The sequence below is a fragment of the Capra hircus genome, chromosome 13, assembly GCF_001704415.2.
Source record: "Capra hircus breed San Clemente chromosome 13, ASM170441v1, whole genome shotgun sequence".
Lineage (NCBI taxonomy): Eukaryota > Metazoa > Chordata > Mammalia > Artiodactyla > Bovidae > Capra > Capra hircus.
The window spans coordinates 68,645,697-68,669,021 of NC_030820.1; the positions used below are offsets into that span (position 1 = coordinate 68,645,697).

The 23,325-nt window shown below is 40.2% G+C and overlaps 1 long non-coding RNA gene across 1 annotated transcript; it reads left to right on the top strand.

Annotated features, from left to right (window-relative positions):
• LOC108637427 lies at positions 902 to 16,041 on the top strand. The gene is made up of 3 exons (XR_001919075.1): positions 902 to 965; positions 2,301 to 2,338; positions 15,488 to 16,041. It is a non-coding gene; the product is annotated as an uncharacterized LOC108637427 (long non-coding RNA).

The window sequence follows — 23,325 nt, forward strand, 5'->3', positions numbered from 1 at the left end:
ATTCCATCTTATTGTTTTATATTTGCACAATTTTGAACAATTTCAGATCTCTTCTCCCATGTCTATTACTATGGAAAGAGTCTGTCTCCACGTCTTCTAGATTCAAGAGATTTCCCTGGAAGAATGGACCCAAGTCCTCAGGACCCCAGTACCGTCTTTTCAGTGATGTTCCCTAAATCTTATACCAGAACAGCACCGCTGTAGCTGCCACATCCAAAGTCAGCCTGCCTGGGGAGTCGCCATTGCTCCCAGTCTCACTGAGTAAAATCTTTAACTCTTTCCTGCCCACAAAGTGCAATAACACAGCCAAATACACAGGCTCACAGTAACTGCATAATTAATCTTGAAAATAAGAAAACAGGCAACAAATACACATACATACCTGAAAGCATTGCTTTTCTTAGCGTATTTGCATTTTAAAGACTTTCCTTTTGTTTAGTTCTTCCAATCATTCAACAAATAATGATTACTAGGCTTCTGTGAGCCTCTGCCCCCCCTGTGCGCAGAGCTAGAGAGAAAAGAATGAGCCAAAGTGAGGCTGGCCCTGCCTTCACTGAGCTTGCCGTGCAGCGACCTCTTTGGATTTTGGTCAAGTCCTTTGAAATGCTTAGTTATGAAACATAACACAGGATCTGAGAAAGCACGCAGCGTGGGGTCCCTGAAAGCGTTTATCAAGACAACCTCATTGGGTCTAGCCAGGCTGGTCAGGGAAGAGTTCCAGAATGAAGGACTTGTGAACTCAAGCTTAAGGAAGATTCTCCAATATGAGCTCACTCCAGAGCTAGAATGGTTGATAAAGAATGGCATTCTGGTTGGGAGAGATGCCCTGGAGGGTCACCGTCCCACCTGTTAGTGATACCCCTTACCAAGATGAGGAACTAAGCCGACTTTCCAATTTTCCAGGCGTGGTTCCTTAGACCTGCAGCTCCCAGTGGTTTTAGTCTTGTGGAAGACAATTTCTCCAGGTACCAGGGTTGTGGAGGATGGTTTGGGGATGATTCAAGTGCATTTATTATGTGCTTTATTTATATTATTATTATTCCATAATATTTAAATAATAGAAATAAACTTCCACCTCAGATCATCAGGCAATAGATCTCAGAGGTTGGGGACCCCTGCTTTAGAGCACAGCTCTTCAAAAATTTTGCTTATTTACTCTCCAAAACAACTTTGAAAGGTTTGGTGCCCCCTGGCAAAGGATATTATTTGGAGTATACAGTGAACATGGACATTTTTAAACAAAACTGTGAAGCAGTTTTTTAAATATAATCTGTGGGTTCTTTAAAGAAAATCATTGTAATTTCATAACCATAACATCCATCTAAAAAAGAACAAATGATCTTGTAACAATCAGATACTTTACGTTTTTCTTTTTTCCGTAAACTGTTTCATTTCCCACACAGATGTTTAAGTTCATGCAAGCTCATACTTTATTGCTTAAAAATCTTTAATTGATCATGTTTATCTGCTACCATACGTAATAAATTGACTTTTAAACTTCACAGTTCCTAGAGCTATATGGTGCTAAGTATTAAGAATAATGTCTCCTACATGGAGACATCATTCTTATAACTACTAAACTGTGGATTAAACTAATCCATGTAAAATACATTACAAAATTTGGTAGCTATTTATTAAGTAGAAAAAACACAATTGTACTGGAAACGCATCTTTTAATGAGATAGATCCATGAGGCTGTTGATGTTTCTGAGGATGATTGTGACTAGTTTAATGAAAGAAAGAGGATTTTGTATTGATTCTATTTCCCTTTTTGCGTATTTGTTTTATAGACATCAAATGCTTAGAAAATTTGCTCACAAAAACAAGTATATAAAAATGGAAGCTTCTCCTCTAACCATTGTTACTCAAATTATTACAACTGAGTTAGATAACAAATATCTCACAATGATCTAGCGTTGAAAATTATTTTTAATGTTTTGAATTATCCTTTTGCTTGGTTCCCTGGAAGTCTTTCATGTTAGCACAATGCACCATAATAAGAAATCTTAGTGGGTAAAAGGTATGCTATTTTTGTTTATTTGTTTTTCTTTGGAAGTGGGAGATTATGAAATAAAGAAGAGAAATTCAAAGACCAACGCAGTTGGGCCAATATTAGAAATGAGTTCATACAGAAGTGGGTGATCCAAAACCAAGTTTCTTCAGGTATCTTTTGGGAAAATGTTTATTAGTACTTAGAGGTATATAAACTTCAGTTTCAAGTCCATGGACTTTGAAGATTAAAGGTTAAATAACACTCTTCTCAACTCCAGAGACTGATAATATCCTTGGTTTCATTCCAGCATGCCGATCTCTCAACATGAGGAGAGAGGCCACCTGGGTAAGTGTTACTCAAACCCCCTCCCCTTCTTGAACTGAACGACTCCCTTCTGGATTCTTCAGAACATATGTTTGTGCAGGGTGAAGTCTCTCAGGGAATTAATACCAGGAAGGTAACAGGCAGAGTGAAATGAGAATAGATAGCACAATTTGATCTTGGAGGTCAAAGAAAACTTAACTGGAAAAGTGACATCAAACCTGAGATCTAATAGATGAACAGAAGCCTACAGGGCCATGGGGGGAAATAGAAGATGAGCGACTGAACTGAGCTGAGCTGAAGATCTTTCTCAGAGCTGATGGTGTCCAAGCCCCAGTTCAGTTCAGTTTGGTCACTCAGTCATGTCCAAATATGCAGCCCCATGGACTGCAGCACGCCAGGCCTCCCTGTCCATCTCCAACTCCCGAACTTTACCCAAACTCATGTCCATTGAGTCGGTGATGCCATCCAGCAATCTCATCCTCTGCCGTCCCCTTCTCCTCCTGCCCTCAATCTTTCCCGGCATCACGGTCTTTTCCACTGAGTCAGTTCTTCGCATCAGGTGGCCAAAGTTTTGGAGTTTCAGCTTCAACATCAGTCCTTCCAATGAACACTCAGGAAAGATCTCCTTTAGGATGGACTGATTGGATCTCCTTGCAATCCAAGGGACTCTCAAGAGTCTTCTCCAACACCACAGTTCGAAAGCATCAGTTCTTGGGCACTCAACATTCTTGATGGTTCAACTCTCACATCAATACATGACTACTGGAAAAACCATAGCCTTGACTAGGTGGACCTTTGTCAGCAAAGTAATGTCTCTGCTTTTTAATATGCTATCTAGTTTGGGCATAACTTTCCTTCCAAGGAGCAAGCGTCTTTTAATTTCATGGCTGCAATCACCATCTGCAGTGATTTTGGAGCCCCAAAAAATAAAGTCTGACACTGTTTCCACTGTTGCTCCATCTATTTGCCATGAAATGATGGGACCAGATGCTATGATCTTAGTTTTCTGAATGTTGAGAGTTGAGCCAACTTTTTCACTCTCCTCTTTCATTTTATCAAGAAGCTCTTTAGTTCTTCACTTTCTCAGGTTTGATGTCACTTTTCCAGTTAAGTTTTCTTTGACCTCCAAGATCAAATTGTGCTATCTATAGCTCTTCTGCCATAAGGGTGGTGTAACCTGCATGTCTGAGGTTATTGATATTTCTCCCAACAATCTTGATTCCAGCTTGTGCTTCATCTAATGCAGCGTTTCTCATGATGTACTCTGCATAGAAGTTAAATAAGCAGGGTGACAATATACAGCCTTGACATACTCCCTTCCCTATTTGAAACCAGTCTGTTGTTCCATGTCCAGTTCTAACTGTTGCTTCCTGACCTGCATACAGGTTTCTCAAGAGGCAGGTCAGGTGGTCTGGTATTTCCATCTTTTTCAGAATTTTCCACATTTTATTGTGATCCACACAGTCAAAGGCTTTGGCACAGTCAATAAAGCAGAAATAGATGTTTTTCTGGAACTCTCTTGCTTTGTCCATGATCCAGCAGATGTTGGCAATTTGATCTCTGGTTCCTCTGCCTTTTCTAAAACCAGCTTGAACATCTGGAAGTTCATGGTTCACATATTGCTGAAGCCTGGCTTGGAGAATTTTGAGCATTACTTTACTAGCATGTGAGATGAGTGCAATTGTGTAGTAGCTGAGCATTCTTTAGCATTGCCTTTCTTTGGGATTGAAATGAGAACTGACCTTTTCCAGTCCCATGGCCACTGCTGAGTTTTCCAAATTTGTTGGCATATTGAGTGCAGCACTTTCACAGCACCATCTTTTAGGATTTGAAATAGCTCGACTGGAATTCTATCACCTCCACTAGCTTTGTTTGTAGTGATGCTTCCTAAGGCCCACTTGACTTCACATTCAAGGATGGATGGCTCTAGGTGAGTGATCACACCATCGTGGTTATCTGGGTCGTGAAGATTTTTTTGTATAGTTCTTCTGTGTATTCTTGCCACCTCTTCTTAATATCTTCTGCTTCTGCTTTCTGTTAGGTCCATACCATTTCTGTCCTTTATCGAGCCCATCTTTGCATGAAATGTTCCCTTGGTATCTCTAATTTTCTTGAAGAGATCTCTAGTCTTTCCCATTCTATTATTTTCCTCAATTTCTTTGCACTGATCATTGAGGAAGGCTTTCTTATCTCTCCGTGCTATTCTTTGGAACTCTGAATTCAAATGGGTATATCTTTCCTTTTCTCCTTTGTTTTTTGCTTCTCTTCTTTTCATGGCTATTTGTAAGGCCTCCTCGGACAGACATTTTGCTTTTTTGCATTTCTTTTCCTTGGGGATGGTCTTGATTCCTGTCTCCTGTACAATGTCGTGAACCTCTGTCCATAGTTCATCAGGCACTCTGTCTATCAGATCTAGTAGCTTAAATCTATTTCTCACTTCCACTGTGTAATCATAAGGGATTTGATTTAGGTCATACCTGAATGGTCTAGTTTTTGTGGTTGTTGTTGACAATGATGGCTACTCCATTTCTTCTAAGGGATTCCTGCCCACAGTAGTAGATACAGTGGTCATCTGAGTTAAATTCACCCATTCCAGTCCATTTTAGTTTGCTGCTTCCTAGAATGTTGACGTTCACTCTTGTCATCTCCTGTTTGACCACTTCCAATTTGCCTTGATTCACGGACCTCACGTTCCAGGTTCCTATGAAATATTGCTCTTTACAGCATCAGACCTTGCTTCTATCACCAGTCACATCCACACCTTGATGTTGTTTTTGCTTTGGCTCCATCCCTCCATTCTTTCTGGAGTTATTTCTCCACTGATCTCCAGTAGCATATTGGGCCCCTACCAACCTAGGGTCTGAAGGTAAGAATACTGAAGTGGTTTTCCATTCCCTTCTCCAGTAGACCACATTTTGTCAGAACCCTCCACCATGACCCATCCATCTTGGTGGCCCTACGCAGCATGGCTTAGTTTGAGTAAGACAGGTTGTGGTCCATGTGATCAGATTGGCTAGTTGTCTGTGATTATAGTTTCAGTCTGTCTGCCCTCTGATGCCCTCTCAGTGCCTACTGTCTTACTGGGGTTCTCTTACCTTGGACGTGGGGTATCTCTTCACAGCTGCTCTAGCAAAGTGCAGCCGCTGCTCCTACCTTTGACTTCTGGTATCTCCTCTCAGCTGCTCCAAAACCCTGCAGCTGGAGCTTTCTCCAAGCCTCAGAAAGAAGCACAAATTCAGAAAGGAAGTGGACTGGCCAGTCATGATCAGAAAAGGATAGTCACCTCCTGCCTTCTAGACAGCAGACCTGGCTACAATTGCTTGCCTCTTTGCAGTCCCTTCTCACTGAACTCTAGCCCCTGATGTTTCCCTAGTCTCTGATGTTTCCCTTTAGTCATTTTCCCCCAAAACTTTCTGTGAACATTTGGCTTTCTGGTTCCAGAACAGGACCTCACAGTTATCTCAGCCCCAAGAGAACTCCAAGCTTAGAGAAGACAAGTGAGCCTGGCTCTCCCTACCTTTAACTATGGCTACCAACTTTCAATCAGCTGCTGGGACTTCTATAGATTGAGTGCCAAAGCCTACTGCCTCCTCTTCTACTACTGGTCTCTGTATGGACATCAGAGCAGACCACTTTTTATAAAGTGTCTATGATACAAAACATTTATAATTAAAAAATACGATTTTCAAGGCACTGTAGAGACCTCTAACTCCATATCTGTATCTGTTCCTCTCTTTATCTCTGTCCCCATCCATCATATATGCATACCAAACGTGGATTTTCATTTCCTGTCCATAACAGTTAGACAAAATTTATCAAACCCCCACTGCACATTCAGAGCTCCATAAAAACCCCACAATTTCCCTAGAGAACCCTGGACTCCCACTTCTACCAAACACTTCAGTTTGGGGCATCCCATTTGTGTTTTATACACATTCATTTTTCATCAGTTCACACAGCTCTTTTAAATTTCCATCTTGTCAAACATTAATGCAAAATGTGAATGTATGACAACCCTGGATAACAAGTTTGTATATGTGTGTGCGCTCAGTCACTTCATTTGTGTCTGACTCTTTGTGACCCTGTGGACTGTAGCCGGCCAAGCTCCTCTGCCCATGGAATTTTCCAGGCAAGAGTACTGGAGTGGGGTGCCGTTTCCTTCTCCAGGGGATATTCCTGACCCAGGGATCAAACTTGTGTCTCCTGAGTCTCCTGCATCTCCTGCACTGCAAGCGGATTCTTTTCCAGTGAGCCACTGGGAAAGGCCCACTAACAAGTTTGAGAAGATGCAAAGGATTCATATTATAGCAACACAAGCAGCTGGAAGTTGACTCTGAATCTATTAAGCTTCTAAAGTTTACTAAAACGCTGAAGTTTGAGCACCAGACTTCTGCCTTATCATTTGGCATACTTCTTCCCTTGATATATTTTTTTCCTTCTCTCTTCCCAAAATGAATTAGTCACCACTTCCCTTCTTTGATCACCATGACGCTTGACTTGGTTTTCATCTTATTCCCAAAAGTCTTCTCTCAAACCCCTTCCTTTCCTAGTGCAAGCTGTTAACATAATAAGTATTTCCTCCTGATTACAGATACAGTCATGAGACTTGATGTAACACATATGATATATTTTATAATGTAAAACATGTCTTTAGATGTTAATCACAATATATTCACAGTGTATGACTTATGTGCTGTGCTGTGCTTAGCCACTCAGTTGTGCCTGACTCTTTGCGACTCTATGGACTGAAGCCCGCCAGACTCCTCTGTCCATGAGGATTCTCCAGGCAAGAATACTGCAGTGGCTTGCCATGCCCTCCTCCAAGGGAACTTCCCAACCCAGGGATCAAACCCAGGTCTTCTGCATTGCAGGCAGATTCTTTACCAGCTGAGCCACCAAGGAAAGCCCAAGAATACTGGAGTTGGTACCTATCCCTTCTCCAGCAGATCTTCCAGACCCAGGAATCAAACTTGGGTCTCCTGCATTGCAGGCAGATTCTTTACCAGCTGAGCTACCAGGAAAGCCCAAAAGACTTATAGCTTCAAGCAAATATGTACATTAATAAAAATAATTATGAAATATATGTTTGACCACTCCTTTAGGGCAGGGCAGTGTTCCAGGTTGAACTGCTTCCATATTTTAAGAAATCAGATGAAGAAAATTCCAAATTCATGGAATGTGAATAAATATTAAATTACATAATAATATGCTGTGAATTAAGTCTGCAATGGCCTGGGACTGGGGGCAGTGGAATGGGGACATGATTTTTTTTTTCTTTCCTGTAAAATTTCCTAGAGGTCTTATTATATCATGTGAAAGTTCTTATACAAGAAACTTATCTAGTATAAGACGTATAGTTTCTTAGTATAAGAAAGTTCTTATACTATATACGAAGCTTTCCAAATCTGCTTGACTGTAAAACACTTTTACCTACAGCATCTTGCTGGTTGGTGTTCTGTAGAATGTGTGCTCAATCACTCAGTCATGTCCGACTCTTTGTGACAGAGGACACGTCTGTCTATGGAATTTTCCAGGTAAGAATACTGGAGTGGGTTGCCATTTCCTACTCCAGGGGATCTGCCTGACCCAGGGATCAAACCCATGTCTCCTTCACTGGCAGGCAGATTCTTTACAACTGAACCAGCTGGGAAACCCGTTCTATAGAATTCTCTTCCGAAAACACAGTAGGTTGAGCAGGACTCAAACTGTCTCCACTTCCTAGACCACTGGGATTCTCAGACCCTCACCTAAACTTGCTAGCAAATCCCCTTTCTTGGCAAGAACACCCTTCATTCCATCTTCTACCATCAAGTCATCCTCTCTAGCCTCCTCCAGTGCAAAAGTATTTGGTGCTAGTTCCCATGATGTAGACTGATAACCTCTGTGTCTTAAAAACCTCTATAAAACATGAAGTAGACTCAATGAATACACTCTCTACAGCAAATCAAATTGAACTGGAGAATCTGAGCTCCTTATAATTGGAATAGGGAAGAACATATCTGACTCCATGCTGGATATGTTTCTTTTATTTTAACCTTTGTACTCACTGCTCTTGCTACAAGTTATGAATGTTGCCTATAATTTGAAGTGCACTAGATAGCCCATTCTCAATGTTCTAACCTTTAAAAGTATAATCCTTTTTAACAAGTATAATACTTTTTCATCCATAAAGAAAAAAGTTGCAAAGTAGAGAATAATCTTTGTCTTGTTGGAAGTTCATAAGAACATTGTGATCATAGCTGTGTGCAGAGTGGAAAGAACAAAGGATTCCAGCACCAAGAAGTCTGTGATAACCAATCACACCTCCTCCCCTTTTAGTACGAAAGAGGCCTGAATTCTAACTCAGGTAGGATGGTTCTTTGGAACACTAGTCTGCCATCTTCTCGGTCTGCTGGCTTTCTGAATAAAGTTGCTATTCTTTGCCCCAACAATTTGTTTCTCACTTTATTAGCCTGTAGTTTGGCAAGCATTATGAGTTTGGACTCAGTAACCTAATCAAATCAAATCTCAATCAACTTTGTGGCTAGCTTGTGGGAAGCACTTAGTAGACAGTTGCAAAGTGAATGAACAGTAACTAACACATAGTAGGTATTCTCAGCTGTGACTCCCTTCACCTTTTTCCTAAGTAAGAAAATAGAGCATTGTTTGAGTTTGCAGAGTGTAGTCCAAGGACTGATCTTAGGGGATTTACTGCAAAGAATCGCTGGTGCTCACACTCTCCAAGCGTCATCAACCTGTGTTTGCATGTGAACCTCATAGCCATGGGGCAAAGCATTCCGATACTCCCACATCTTTCTGATTTCTCAGAAGTTACATTGGCCTCTATAAACCCAGTCCAAGTTCTAGGTAAATGATTCAGAATAATCCTTCTCCATTTTTTTGACCAATGAGGATGAGGAGATTGAGGACTGAACTGAGGAAGTAAAAATGTAACTTGAACATCTGAATAAAACCACTCTAGTTTCTAAATGCATTGACTTTCCTTGAGTTACAGTAAAAATAAAAAAAGAGAGAGAGAGAAAAGTACATCTTGAAAACTGCTGTGTGTGAATACTGATACTTTGAAGTCTCCACACCGAGAGAGTCAGGCAAGACGTTTCCCAGAACAGTGAGTACAGGCAGCAGATGAAAGTGGTCCTCCCAGGCTACAGCCACGTGCTGTCTCCGAGCTCTTCAGTTGGGCAGTGAAGTTTCTTCCCCTCTGGTCTGCTTTAAAAAGCATCTTGTTCTTGAACAGAAAATATATGTGCAGAAAATCCAAGCTCTGACTTCCTGGTACCTAATCTTGGGGCAGAAATGGAGATCATAGCCACTTCCCCACCTTGGTATCCAGGGAAGTTGGCATCCACCCCAACTTGCTGTTATCCTCGCATCCAAGCCTTCTAATGACCCACTCCCATTTTGGCCTCTTTTGGCCAACTGTCTGTAACCATGTCCATGGGAGGTTATAGGAGGAAGAAAATATAAATACTTCCTTGAGTATCTCTGAGTTGTTTACCACGAAAACACTGTTGAGACTTGGACCTGCACTTCTAATCCACTGATTCTTGCATTCCTTCCCCTCCAGCTCTGTCTGACAAGCAATATACAAGGACGCAAATTTTGGTCAAAGAGTCCTGGGATCCAGGAGATCCTAGAATGTTCCAGATACAATAATCTGCAAAAGTTTACAAAGATGAATAAAGACAAAGCTCTGCTCTTGAAATGTTTTCAGTTTGTTGGGAGAGGAAGGGGTCTAAAAAGAAAAATTTTATACTATGAAAAGAACCTTTTGGAGAAACATGAATCTGGGTTAACCTCACGCATGGTACTCAGCAAAGTTAGAGATGAGGATGTTTTAAATGGGTTTCATATATACAGGAACAAAAATTCTCTAAGTGTAAATGAGTAAATGCAATCAAAGTTTATTTCCTGCTTGTGCACAGTCTAATTCAGCTACTCCTAGCCAGGTAGCTCTTCTCTGTAGTGACCTAAGATTCTAGGTTACACCATTTAATCAATTCTATTATTCCCAAGGACTCAGAATTTTTCCTCTGGATTTTCACTTCATCCTCTTCCTCTTCCCAACTTGCTGTTCATCACTAAGTCATGTCTGAACCCTACGGACTACAGCATGCCAGGCTTCTCTGTCCTTCACTATCTCCTGGAGTTTGCTCAAACTCTTGTCTATTGAGTCAGTAATGCTATCTAACCATCTTATCCTCTGTTGCCCCCTTCTTTTCCTGCCCTCAGTCTTTCCCAGCATCAGGGTGTTTTTCAATAAATTGGCTCTTCACATTAGGTGGCCAAAGCATTGGACCTTCAGCATCAGTCCTTCCAATGAATATTTAGGATTGATTTCCTTTAAGATTGACTGGTTTGATCTTGCAGTCCAAGGATCTCCTAAGTGTCTTCTCCAACACCACAGTTTGAAAGCATTAATCCTTGGGTGCTCAGCCTTCTTTATGGTCCAACTCTCACATCCATACGTGACTCCAGGGAAAACCGTAGCTTTGACTAGATGGACTTTTGTTGGCAAAACAATGTCTCTGCTTTTTAACATGTTGTCTCAGTTTGTCATAGCTTTCCTTTCAAAGAGCAAGTTCCTTTTAATTTTGTGGCTGCAGTCACCGTCCAAGGTGATTTTGGAGCCCAAGAAAATGAAATTTGTCACTATTTCTACTTTTTCCCCTTCTATTTGCCATGAAGTGATGGGACTTCTTCACATTGAAGACACAGACTCTAGACGTCTCAAGAGACTCTAGGAGCCAATCAAACATTGCTTAAATCATTGCTATCCACATTCCACTAGCCAGAAATTGTTCCACCTAACTGCAAAGGAAGCTGGGAAATGTACTTCTCTTGTATACCAAGGGGAGTAGAAAAACAGGTCTGGTTAACTCATACCACTGGTTGTGCCAGAGTAGAATTTACCAAGAAGAAAGGGAAAGACATTCCACTGAAGGTTTAAAAATGCACATGGGTGGTTACCTCATGAAAGGACTGAGTACAACTGTCTCTAGAAAAAAAATATATTGGAAACCAGCCAGGAAAACCAAAGGCAAGGCTTGAGATTTTGTGTAAAGGTGTTGCAAAGGTTAAAGTGGTAAGTTGGTCCCGGGGTCTGCTGAGATATAAGCTAAGTTCTCATGAGACCAATTCTTTCCTAAGGAGCCCATGTGTCCTCCATTCCTTGCACGAATAGACAAGTCCCTGTAAGAGCTCCCACAAAAGATGGCTTGGTCTATTTAAAAGCAGAAACTATTCTCTCCTTTAATTTTCACGTGTTCAGATCCCAAGGACAGAGACCTAAAGGCCTTCCAGTGAGTCCAGGACTTACCCCTCAGAGGAGGAGCTTTCACCACTACCCTGGATCTCCTGCAAGCTCCCCATCCTAGTGTGCACCTAGAGAGCCTAAAGTCATGGGCACTTGAGTCCTTGAGTCATGGGTACAGACAGCTTCCAAGTGGATCCCAGATGCAGGGTTCAGAACAGGGAATTTTGAAGTCTGATGGAAGCAAGGTCTGAGATACAGTTCAGGGACCTTTGCAGAGGAACTCTTTGGAAGAAGATGCAAACCACGGCAACCAGATCTGAGGCCTCCACTCTGTCTTCTCACCTGTCTTCAACAGGCTTTGAGACCAGACATATTCAGTTCAGTTCAGTTCAGTTCAGTTCAGTCTCTCAGTCGTGTCCGACTCCTTGCAACCCCATGAATCGAAGCACACCAGGCCTCCCTGTCCATCACCAACTCCCAGAATTCACCCAGACTCATGTCCATCGATTCAGTGATGCCATCCAGCCATCTCATCCTCGGTTGTCCCCTTCTCCTCCTGCCCCCAATCCCTCCCAGCATCAGAGTCTTTTCCAATGAGTCAACTCTTGGCATGAGGTGGCCAAGTACTGGAGCTTCAGCTTCAGCATCATTCCCTCCAAAGAAATCCCAGGGCTGGTCTCCTTCAGAATGGACTGGTTGGATCTCCTTGCAGTTCAAGGGACTCTCAAGAGTCTTCTCCAACACCACAGTTCAAAAGCATCAATTCTTCAGGGCTCAGCCTTCTTCACAGTCCAATTCTCACATCTATACATGACTACTGGAAAAACCATAACCTTGACTAGACAGACTCACTCTAAATCTCAAGTGATCTTCAAAGAGCATTTTTTTAAGTTTAAATGATTATTGACTTTAATTTCTTTTGACCATATAAGATTATTGCAAATTTTTTTCATGTAATACAGAAAAGTAATTTTTAAAGTTACCAAAAATCCCCCCCAAAAAAAACTCCCCAATTAAACAATGAACATTGAGCAATCACTTTCCTACATCTGTATTTATATACAGAAGTAGATGGAAGGAAGGGCCCGAGAGAGGGGCGAGAGGAATGGAAGAAGAAAGGAAAAGATTCCTGGAGGCTCAGTTGGCAAAGAATCCGCCTGCAAGCCAGGAGACCTGGGTTTGATCCCTGGGTCCAGAAGACTTCTTAGACAAGGAAATGGTAACCCACTCCAGTATTCTTGCCTGGGAAATCCCATGGGGAGAGGACAGAGGGCAGAAGAGCCTGGCAGGCTACAGTCCATGGGTTCACAAGACTTGCACACAACTTAGCAACTAAACCATCACCACCACAATAGACTGTATTTCTTCCCAGTGTGGTACTTTCATACTTAAAAATATATATTAATTAACTATTCAAAAAATGTTAATTCAACCTCAAAGAAACCGTCCTCCACATGTTAATAAGAATTCCTTCACTTAAGAATTCTTACATCTGCCACTGGAGCCACTATGCCACTCATCAATCTTCAGTCCTTCTTAATATATTCATTGAGCAAATAGTTCTGGAGGACTTAGTTCATGAGGCAGGCACTAGGCTAGCGCAGGGAATAAACAGTAATAGTCCACATTCTCAAAGAACTTATGGGCAGAAGAGTGTTTCTTGGAGAAAAGTTCAAGGGAGAAAGTATCTTTACAGGTAATGGACTTTGGCAGATATTTACAGCAGGTTTCATCCTTAGGGAAATCTGGTGGATAAACTTTCAAGAGTTTTGATGCAGAAATGTAACCCCAACTTTTAAGAGTATCTGCCAGCAGGGACTTCTTTGTGCCCTGACAAATGTCATGAGGACTTAGATTCTTTACCACAAAGATTCTCAGATGAAGAAACAGTGAAGTGCTAAGGATGAGAGTCAACTCTCCACTGAAGCTGAGTGTTCTCCTTGGAAATATGCAGTTTTTAAAAAATGTATTTTTCCTTTCCCATTTGGTCAAAACGTTGAAATCTAAAATAAATGTGCAGGATAGGTTAAGATCCAGTGTTTATCCTTGGAAGAAAAATCTAGGTGAGAAGGGAATAGTGCTTTCGCATTTAAACAACACTGCTTAACATAGGAGGCTTCCCTGGTGACTCAGATGGTAAAGAATCTGCCTGCAATGCAGGAGACCAGATTTGATCCTTGGGTTGGGAAGATCCTCTGGAGGGAACCTGAGACCAGGTGGGAATTCACCTACAGGACCCATGCAATTGTGTAAATTGAATGAATACACCATTTGGAGACTACATAATATTCAGATGGAAACACTCAACTTAAAATCACCCTCTAACCATTTAAAGATGCATATTTCTAAAGATTAATTCTAAATGTTATGTCTTAAATGTTGAAGCTGTAGAGGTCTATATAAACCTCTTTTCGATAATAATATTATTGTAATAAGTGAGTGAACACATGTTTGAGAAAAGTAAAATTAAAAGACCAGAAATTAGTTTCTTAAAATCTCTGAAATGTTAAATATTTATCACGAGCTCAATAACCTTTTCATGCACGCTCAGTCGCTTAGGTGTGCCCCACTCTTTGTGACCTCATGGACCGTAGCCTGCCAGGCTCCTTTGTCCATGGAATCCTCCAGGCAAGAATACTGGAGTGGGTTGCCATTTCCTCCTCTAGACAATCTTCCTGGCCCAGTGGTCAAATCTGGGTCTCCTGCAGGAACTGGCAGGTGAATTCTTTACCAGTGAGCCACTTGGGAAGCCCTATTTATACCTTTTCATACAAGACCCTAATTCTTGTTTACACATACTGCTAGCAAGAATTAGTACTATCTCATTTTTTACTAACAGCAGGCTAGGCAGAAGAAAAGTTAAGTGTTTCTAGACTCTGCGAAAATAATTTTTGATGGACACAAGGGGGTTCAATTGGTAATTTGATAATGATGGGGATGGAGAAAGAGTGATTAAAAAAACATTTAAAATTCTAAAGTCACAGATGTCTGGTAGCATTCAATATAAAGACAAGCAGCCTGAATAACCTCTAGTATATTTGACGACATCACACACTGCAATAATTAATATTCACACCAATGACATTAGGTCATCAAGAAAGTTTTGTGATGTATCCATATATTCTAATTCAAAAGGCTGTGAGATGTATAAGGCAATTAACATTTCCTTCATGATTATTTTTGAATGTTTTTGTATTTTATGCATTTGGCTTCCTTCATGGGTAAAATTCCCTTGGCCAGAAAGCCTCTTTCTCCGATGACTAGGGTTGCCAGGTTCAGCAATAAAAGTACGGGACATGTCATTAAATTTGAATTTCAACTAAATGAATTACTTTTTTGTATAAATAAATAGCAACTAATATTTGGGATATAATACTTATATCCCATGAAATATTTGGGACACACTTACATTTTTTAAAATTGTTGTTTATTTGAAATTTATTGTTATTGAGTGTCCTGTATTTTATCTGGCAACCTAATCAATGACTCAAAAGGAACCGAGCGTTGCATCTCTGGGTTAGTACATTCTGGAATTGTTATACTGGAGAAAGCCTGGCTGATTCCATGAGTCACCTCCACAGAGCTTTTCAAAAGAAGTCTGTAAACTCTAAGACAGAATAAACTCCTAAAACTTTAACCTCCCTCTGAAAGGCTCAAGTCAAGCTAGATCAAAACTTGAAATAGACGTACAAGTAAGCTAATAGAGATGATAAGCTCTAGGTGGGGATGGTTATAAGCAGGAAATTAACTCAATAAAGCCCCTTGCAAGATCACTCTCTTTGAACTGGTTTCTATGGTGAAGACTTCAGTCTTTTTTCTTTTAAAATTTCATTTTTGATGTGGACCAATTTTAAAGTCTTTATTGAATTTGTTACAATATTGTTTCTGCTTTATGTTTTGGTTTTTTGGTCTAGAGGCACCTGGGATCATAGCTCCCCGACCAGGGATTGAACCTGCAACCCCTGCAACAGAAGGCAAAGTCTTAACCACTGGCCCACCATGGAGGTCCCAAGACTTTGGTTTTTACTGAAGGAAGCCATGGGAAAGAGCACCGTGGCTGCCATTACTACAGTCATTTATGAATCTAACCTCTGGGAAGTCTTGTCTAAATTTCCTGAGCTATTCTCTTCTCTAGAAGCCTCCCTCCCTTTCAGCCCTAATCCAATGTTTCTGTAATTGTTTGTGTTGTTCTCTCACTAGATTCTTTGAAGGACCAGGGATGTATTTTTTAACTTTATTTTCCCAGTGGTAGAAAAATGCATTACCTGGCCTGCAGTACATACACTCTTTGTTTGAAAGAATGGCAGGAAGGAGAGCTGGTATAGGGTGGGGAGGGACAAATCAGGAGCTTGGAATGAACACACAATACTGTATATAAAACAGGTAACTAGCAAGGTCCTACTGTGTAGCATGGGAAACTCTACTCAATTTTCTGTGATAACCTATCTGAGAAGAGCATCTGAGAAAGAATAATGGTGTTGGGTGGGGGGAGGTGGGAGTGGGGTTCGGGATGGGGAACATGTGTACACCTGCTGCGGATTCATGTTGATGTGTAGCAAAACCAATACAATATTGTGAAGTAAAAATAATAATAATAAATACATTTTTAAAAAAGAAAGAATGACTATATATAAAACTGAATCACTTTACTGTATATCTGAAACTAACGCAACATTGCAAATCAACTATACTGCAAAAAAATTAAAACTTTTTTTTTTAAAGAGAGAAGGTAGCTGGCTGGATAGATGGATGGACGGATGATTGAATGAATGGTTGGATGGGTGGACGGATGGATTATACAGCTGAAAATACTGCAGGGTATATGTGGAAAGGAAAAATTTATGTCTTCTACTTGTACAAGAACATTTATATTCACTTTATTCATATTCAGTAAAAACTGAAAAGTCCAATGTGTCCAAACTAAGAGAATAGGTAAACATGCAACGTGTCCAAATAGGAGACTACATATGCAAACTGTGGTATATTTAACCCAGTGGAATTCTACTTAGCATTAAAAAAGAAAGAACTACTAATACACAACAGGGATAAACTTCAAAACTGTCATGCTAAGTAGCAGAAGACATACAAAAGAATATGTACTATATGATTCCTTTTTTGTGAAGATCTAAAAAGGCAAAACTAATTCAGGGTGGAAAAGCATACGCAAAGGGGATTGACTGGGAAGGGACATGAGGAAATTTTCTAAGTGATGATCTTGTTAAATATTTTGATAGTTGTTTGGCTTGCCAACCCACTCCAGTACAATTGCCTGGCAAATCCCATGGACGGAGGAGCCTGGCAGGCTGCAGTCCATGGGGTCGCTAAGAGTCAGACACGACTGAGGGACTTCTCTTTCACTTTCATCCATTGGAGAAGGAAATGGCACCCCACTCCAGTGTTCTTGCCTGGAGAATCCCAGGGATGGGGGAGCCTGGTGGGCTGCCATCTATGGGGTCACACAGAGTCGGACACGACTGAAGCGACTTAGCAGCAGCAGCAGCGTATATATTTGCCAAAATGCAGCAGACATGCACACACTTGAGATTAATGTGTTTCACTGCAGTAGGTTTTACCTCGTAAGAAGAAAATCTGTAAACAAATACCGAACTCTGGTTACATTCATAAGTATTTAGGAGGAGTATTGAGATATTTCCAATTTGCTTTGAAATGTACCAAAAAAAAAAAAAGAGAAAATGGATTGATGACTAGAAAGAATATTTCAATATAAACTAAAGCAAGTACAATAAAATGTTGATGGTAGAATGTAGGTAATGAGTACACAGGTACCCATGGTAAAATGCTTTCAGTTTTTTAAAAACTAATATTTACTTTCATTATATACATTAAAGTTTTGGTGGTTTTTTTGTTTGTTTTGTTTTGTTTTGTTTTTTACTTTTTGAACATGTGGGATCTTATTTCCTTCATCAGGGCTTGAACCCACAACCCCTGCAGAGTAAGGCAGAGTCTTAACCACCCGACAGCCAGGGAAGTCCCCATGCTTTCAACTTTGCTATGTTTGACATTTTTCACAATAAGATGCTGGGATAAAAAGAAATTTTTGGTTCACCTGTCAGGAGGCTTCACTTAGAAAAACCCTGATGTCCTCTGAAGATGTTTGAGAACCTTTCTCAGGGTGAGCAAATTATATCTGAGACTATCTGAGGTATGGTCCCTCTCTCATGAGAATCCCAAATACCATTTGACCAAATAATTACAATTGGTGAAAATTCTAGTTATTTTTTTTATCAGCCTCAACAGTTCCAGAACTTTCTCCCCTGAAAACACAGCCCATCAACTTAGAAGTAGAAAGAACCCCGGACTTGCCTAGCGACTCAGACAGTAAAGAGTCTCCCTGCAATATAGGACACCTGGCTTGATCCTTGGGTTGAGAAGATCGGCTGGAGAAAGGATACTCACTCCAGTATTCCATGGACAGAGGAGCCTGGTGGATACAGTGCATGGGGTCGCAAAGAGTCAGACAGGACTGAGCAGCTAACACACACCCACACACAGGAAGAACCCCATCCCCAGGGCTCCAGCTCTTCTGCATCCATCGGTTTGAATCCTTTAGTATCAGCTGAGGAAGGCTGTGTCAGCATTGATTAGAGATGACTGATCCCTGGGGTTGGTGCCAGTCGGAGCTGCTCCCTCCTGCAGAGGTGGTACCTCTGAAAATCACTGTCGCTGACACGTTCCTGCAGCTGCTGAAGGAGAGGATTTACTTGGGGGAAATTTCGGCCCTAGGGGAATTTGAACACCATGCCCACAATTAGAAGTGACATATGACCCAGAATGAAAAGCTGGCTGCTGGAGAAAGGAGTAAGCTGATTCTTTTGAACTGGTCCATTTCAGGAAAACTGTCTTTGTAATCCCATCTGTGAAAGGTCCGAAAAGTTTTCAGAGTGATCAGTTTAAAGAAAAAAATGAGAGAGAGAATGGAAGGTAAGGAATCCCTTCTAAAAACAAAACAAACAAACAAAATGTCACAGGCTCTCTGTAAAGGGAAGAGAGAAGGGTAAAGAGCTCAACCACATGGAAATTACCCATGCCTCTGTGTCCTGCCACGGATGCAGGATGCAGAAGGTAAGTCACAGCTGGACACTTCACTCTCCGATTGCAGAGTCGGTTCCAGTCGAGAGAGTTGCAGAATCAAGATGCCAAGTATTCCAACACTTTCCTCAGGAAGTCTGGGTCCTCTGACCTTCTCTCTGGGGACAGATTTAAACCCTATCCCCTGATGACCTTGGGGAGTATGGCCGTCTCCTTGGAGATATTCAAACTGACCCTGCACAGGATATAGGGCATCACAAAAGACAGTTAAAGGACAGAGTAGTGTTATGGGCTGAGGTGTGTTTTTATGAGCTTAGAAGTGTTTTGGCATGTTGAAGACTCAAACCCAAATATTTGGAGATAAGGTCTTTAAAAAGATGGTTTAGTTAAAGTGGTGTCAGGGGCATGGAACTCTAGTCTGATATGACTGGTGTCCTTACAAGAAGAGTGAGAGATGGGGGCACTGGGCACAGAGGTGACTGCAAGTCCCAGTGTGGGGTATTTTTTATGGAAGCCCTAGCAAAATAATCCAAATGGGACTTGCAGGAGATGGTTTTCCAAATTCCATCTTTGAGCATAAGCTGCAGAGATTCAAAATCTTTGGCTTGTTCCCAAAACATCTCCAGTACTCCTTGACTGATTCGTTGTTCAGTTCTTCGGTCGTGTCCAACTCTTCGCAAACTCATGGACTGCAGCACTCGGGGTTTCCCTGTCTTTCACCATCTCCCAGAGTTTGCTCAAACTCATATGCATTCTGTTGATGATGTCATCCAACCATCTTATCCTCTGTCGTCCCCTTCTCCTCCTGCCCTCAGTCTTTCCCAGCATCAAGGTCTTTTCCAATGAGTTGGCTCTTCATATCAGGTGGCCAAAGTACTGGAGCTTCAGCTATAAATAATGAGTAAACTATATTAGATTTTCCAGGGAACTTTATATTATTGAAAGTTCACTACCCAGCACAGAATCTTTTAAAGTTACAGACTGGTCCTTAATGTAGTTCTGTTACATTTATTACAGCACACATCTTTCTTCTGGTTTGATTTGAGAAAATATAAAAATTTTGGCCTTAATAAAGAAAATAAAGTCTTCTAAAATTCCAACCCTAAGATATAGCTATTATGAATATTTTTGGCTCATTTTCTTAATTCTTAAAAATACATAATTGGTAAGTTTAACGCAGACTGTAAGTGTAGTATTTTTTCTTCTTTTTTCAGAGATTATAGTATATCTTATTACATATTTTCTCAAGGATCTTTAATATATGTATATTATTCCTTCATAAGGATGAAATATTGTTCAATCATCTAAATGTTGACTTATACATAAGAGAAAAAAGAATTGAATCTATGTCCAAAATAACTTCAAATTTTGAAATTTCGTTTACAGAGACTAAATATTTTCCCATGTTTTAATTGGCTATTTGACTATTTCTTTTTTCTTTTATGATTTCCTAATGTTTTATGTTTAGGAAAAATTTCCTCATACCCAACTTTCCCTATAACAGCTAAGTAATCCCTTCTATATTCTTTGGAGTATTTCCATTATCAAAACAATATATGTTCATGATACAAATTTTGGAAATATTTGAAAGCTGAAAGAATAAAAAAGGTCATCTTTAGTATTTCGATGTTTTACTGTTTTCCTTCCCATCAATTTGCAGTGTATCAGTTCAGTTCAGTTGAGTTGCTCAGTCGTGTCCGATTCTTGGTGACCCCATGAATCACAGCACACCAGGCCTCCTTGTCCATCACCATCTCCCAGAGTTCACTCAGACTCATGTCCATCGAGTCCGTGATGCCATCCAGCCATCTCATCCTCTGTCGTCCCCTTCTCTTCCTGTCCCCAATCCCTCCCAGCGTCAGAGTTTTTTCCAATGAGTCAACTTTTCGCATGAGGTGGCCAAAGTACTGGAGCTTCAGCTTCAGCATCATTCCTTCCAAAGAAATCCCAGGATATTTGCTGTCATATAGTATCTATAAAATTTTATATTCTAATTTAAACTTTATCTATATGATTATAAAATGAACAACTAATCACTGTATAAAATCTGGAGACTGCTCAGTGCTACTTGGAGAAAGTAAAAACAACTAAATCCAATCCCCCGGGCAGAGCCTTTGTTAACATTTAGTATACAAGATTTCCTTCCAGGTTTTTGTTGTATAGATTTTTACATAATTGCAGATGGGCAATATGTACAAAATTGTTTTGATTTTAATCATTTTTCACCCAATATTAATGCATACTCATGGTAGAAAATTGTGTATCTGAACCTATAAAATGAACATTAAAATCACTAATAAGAATACCAGTTCAAAGAAAATCACTATTAATAACTTGGCGTTATACCTTATAGAGTAATAATCACATGTCATTTTTGAAAGGTAAGAAGAGAATGTACAAATAAATCATGTGAAAAGAAAGTATTAGTCACTCAGTTATGTCCAACTCTTTGTGACCCCATTGACTGTAGCCCTCCAGGCTCCTCTGTCCATGGAATTTTCCAGGCAAGAATACCAGAGTGAGTTGCCATTCCCTTCCCCAGGGGATCTTCCCCACCCGGGGATCAAACTTGGGTCTGCTGCATTGCAGGCAGATTCTTCACCATCTGAGCCACCAGGGAATATATATATTCTATATGTATATATATATTCTATATATATTCTATATATATATATATATTCTATATACATTCTATATATTTTTATTTATATATTTATATGTTAAATATATATTATATTAAATATATATTTTTTATTTATATATAAAATACATATAAAGCAATATTCACAGGTTTTCTATGTAAGGAAATATAAACAGAAGTTTCATGCTTAATTTAAACTAATAAAGTCATTTCATGTTTGTTCTTTTCTTCTGTATTTGAGTTTATCAACTTTGTCCTCCAAGTTAGTGACTTGATTTACTGAAGAGCACTTCTACCCTCTACACCCTCCAATGATGAGTTTAGCTGTCTTTTTAGGCCAACAGCTTTTTGCATCTTTGCAATGTTTTTCACTGTTTATTTTTGTCTTATGGTTTTATACTCACCATGCAGGGCTCACACTGGGCTTTCTGTTTGTTGTGGTTTTTTTCTCTGCTTTATTTGTTGTAGTTTATTAATTAAACCTTTCATTTTTGATAATTGTAGTTCATTGAAGTTTTAAGAAATAATACAGAGAAACACCATGTACTATGGCCAGTTTACCCCCAATGTTAACATCTTGCAAAACCATATGTAATATCTCAGCCAAGATATTGACATTGACAGTCACAATACAGAACAGTTCTGGACCATTCCTGTTCCTTTTATACTCACACCAACCTTTATTGCTTTCTCTCTGCCTTCCTTTACTGCTGAACCCTGGCCACCATTAATTTATTCTTCATTTCTATAATTCTGTCACTATAAGAAGATTTTCTAAATGGCAGCAGAAGATGAGATGGTTAGATAGCATTACCAACTCAATGGGCATGAATCTGAGCAAACTCCGGGAGACAGTGAAGGACAGGGAAGCCTGGCGTGCTGCAGTCCATGGAGCCTCAGAGTCGGACACAACTTAGCAACTGAGCAACAACAGCAAATAAATTATGCAATCTTTGACGGATGGCTTTTTTCACGCATCATAATTTCCTGGAGATTCAAGAAAGTTGCTGTGTGTGCTTTGAAATACTTACATAAATGATACAAAATTGTGGGAAACAACGTTTAAGGTGGTTCCCATAATCAGCACTTTCCGGTATTCAGATGTTTGTATTATTCCCTCCCCTTGAGTGTGAATAAGACCTGCAACTTGCTTCTAACCCATGAAATGAGACAAAGGTGATGCAAAGTATGTGATTCTGTTACTGCGATTACAGAGGGTAACACCATCTTGCTGCTGCTGCTGCTGCTGCTAAGTCACTATAGTCTTTGTATCCCTTGCTGGCTTTAAAGAAGCATCTGCCATGAAGAAGTGGCTGCATTTAAGAAGCACACATGACAAAGAAATTTGTTGTAAAACCAATACAATAATCTATCGCAACTCCTTTTCTCCTCAACATTGTTTTGAGATTTGATAAATCAGATTATTTAATGGCTTTGCAGAGTTTCAGGTGGCACTAGTGGTATAGAATCTGCCTGCCAATGTAGGAGATGCAAGAGATGCAGGTTTCATCCCTGGATCAGGAAGATCCCCTAGAGCAGGAAATGGCAATCTGCTCCAGTATTCTTGCTAGGAAAATTCCAAGGACAGTGGAGCCTTTTGTGCTACAGTCCATGGGTCCGCAAAGAGTTGGACACAATTGAGAATACACAAACACACACAGAATTTCAATATGTTTACAAACCGCAACTTCTCCATTACACCCTTCCAAAAGGGTATATTTTCACATTAAAAAAACAAGTGCTATAGAGACTATACTTCCTCAGTACATATATAATAGCTCTTCTAGAAAATGTACCTTGAAATAACATTGCTGGGTCATAATATATGTGCAACTTCAGCATTACTACCTGTCGTCAGCTTACTCTCAAAAGTGGTTTGGTTGCAAATATTTTTTGTAGGTGACAGATCCTGATTCCCTATATCTTCACCAGTAATCAGACTAAGTACTTTTTACTGCTGTATTCCTTACAAAATGACAGTGCCTTGTTCCATATCGTTGATTACAATGAGGCTGAGCTTTTCATGTGTTGTTTGAGTTTTCTCTTATTTATAAATTAACT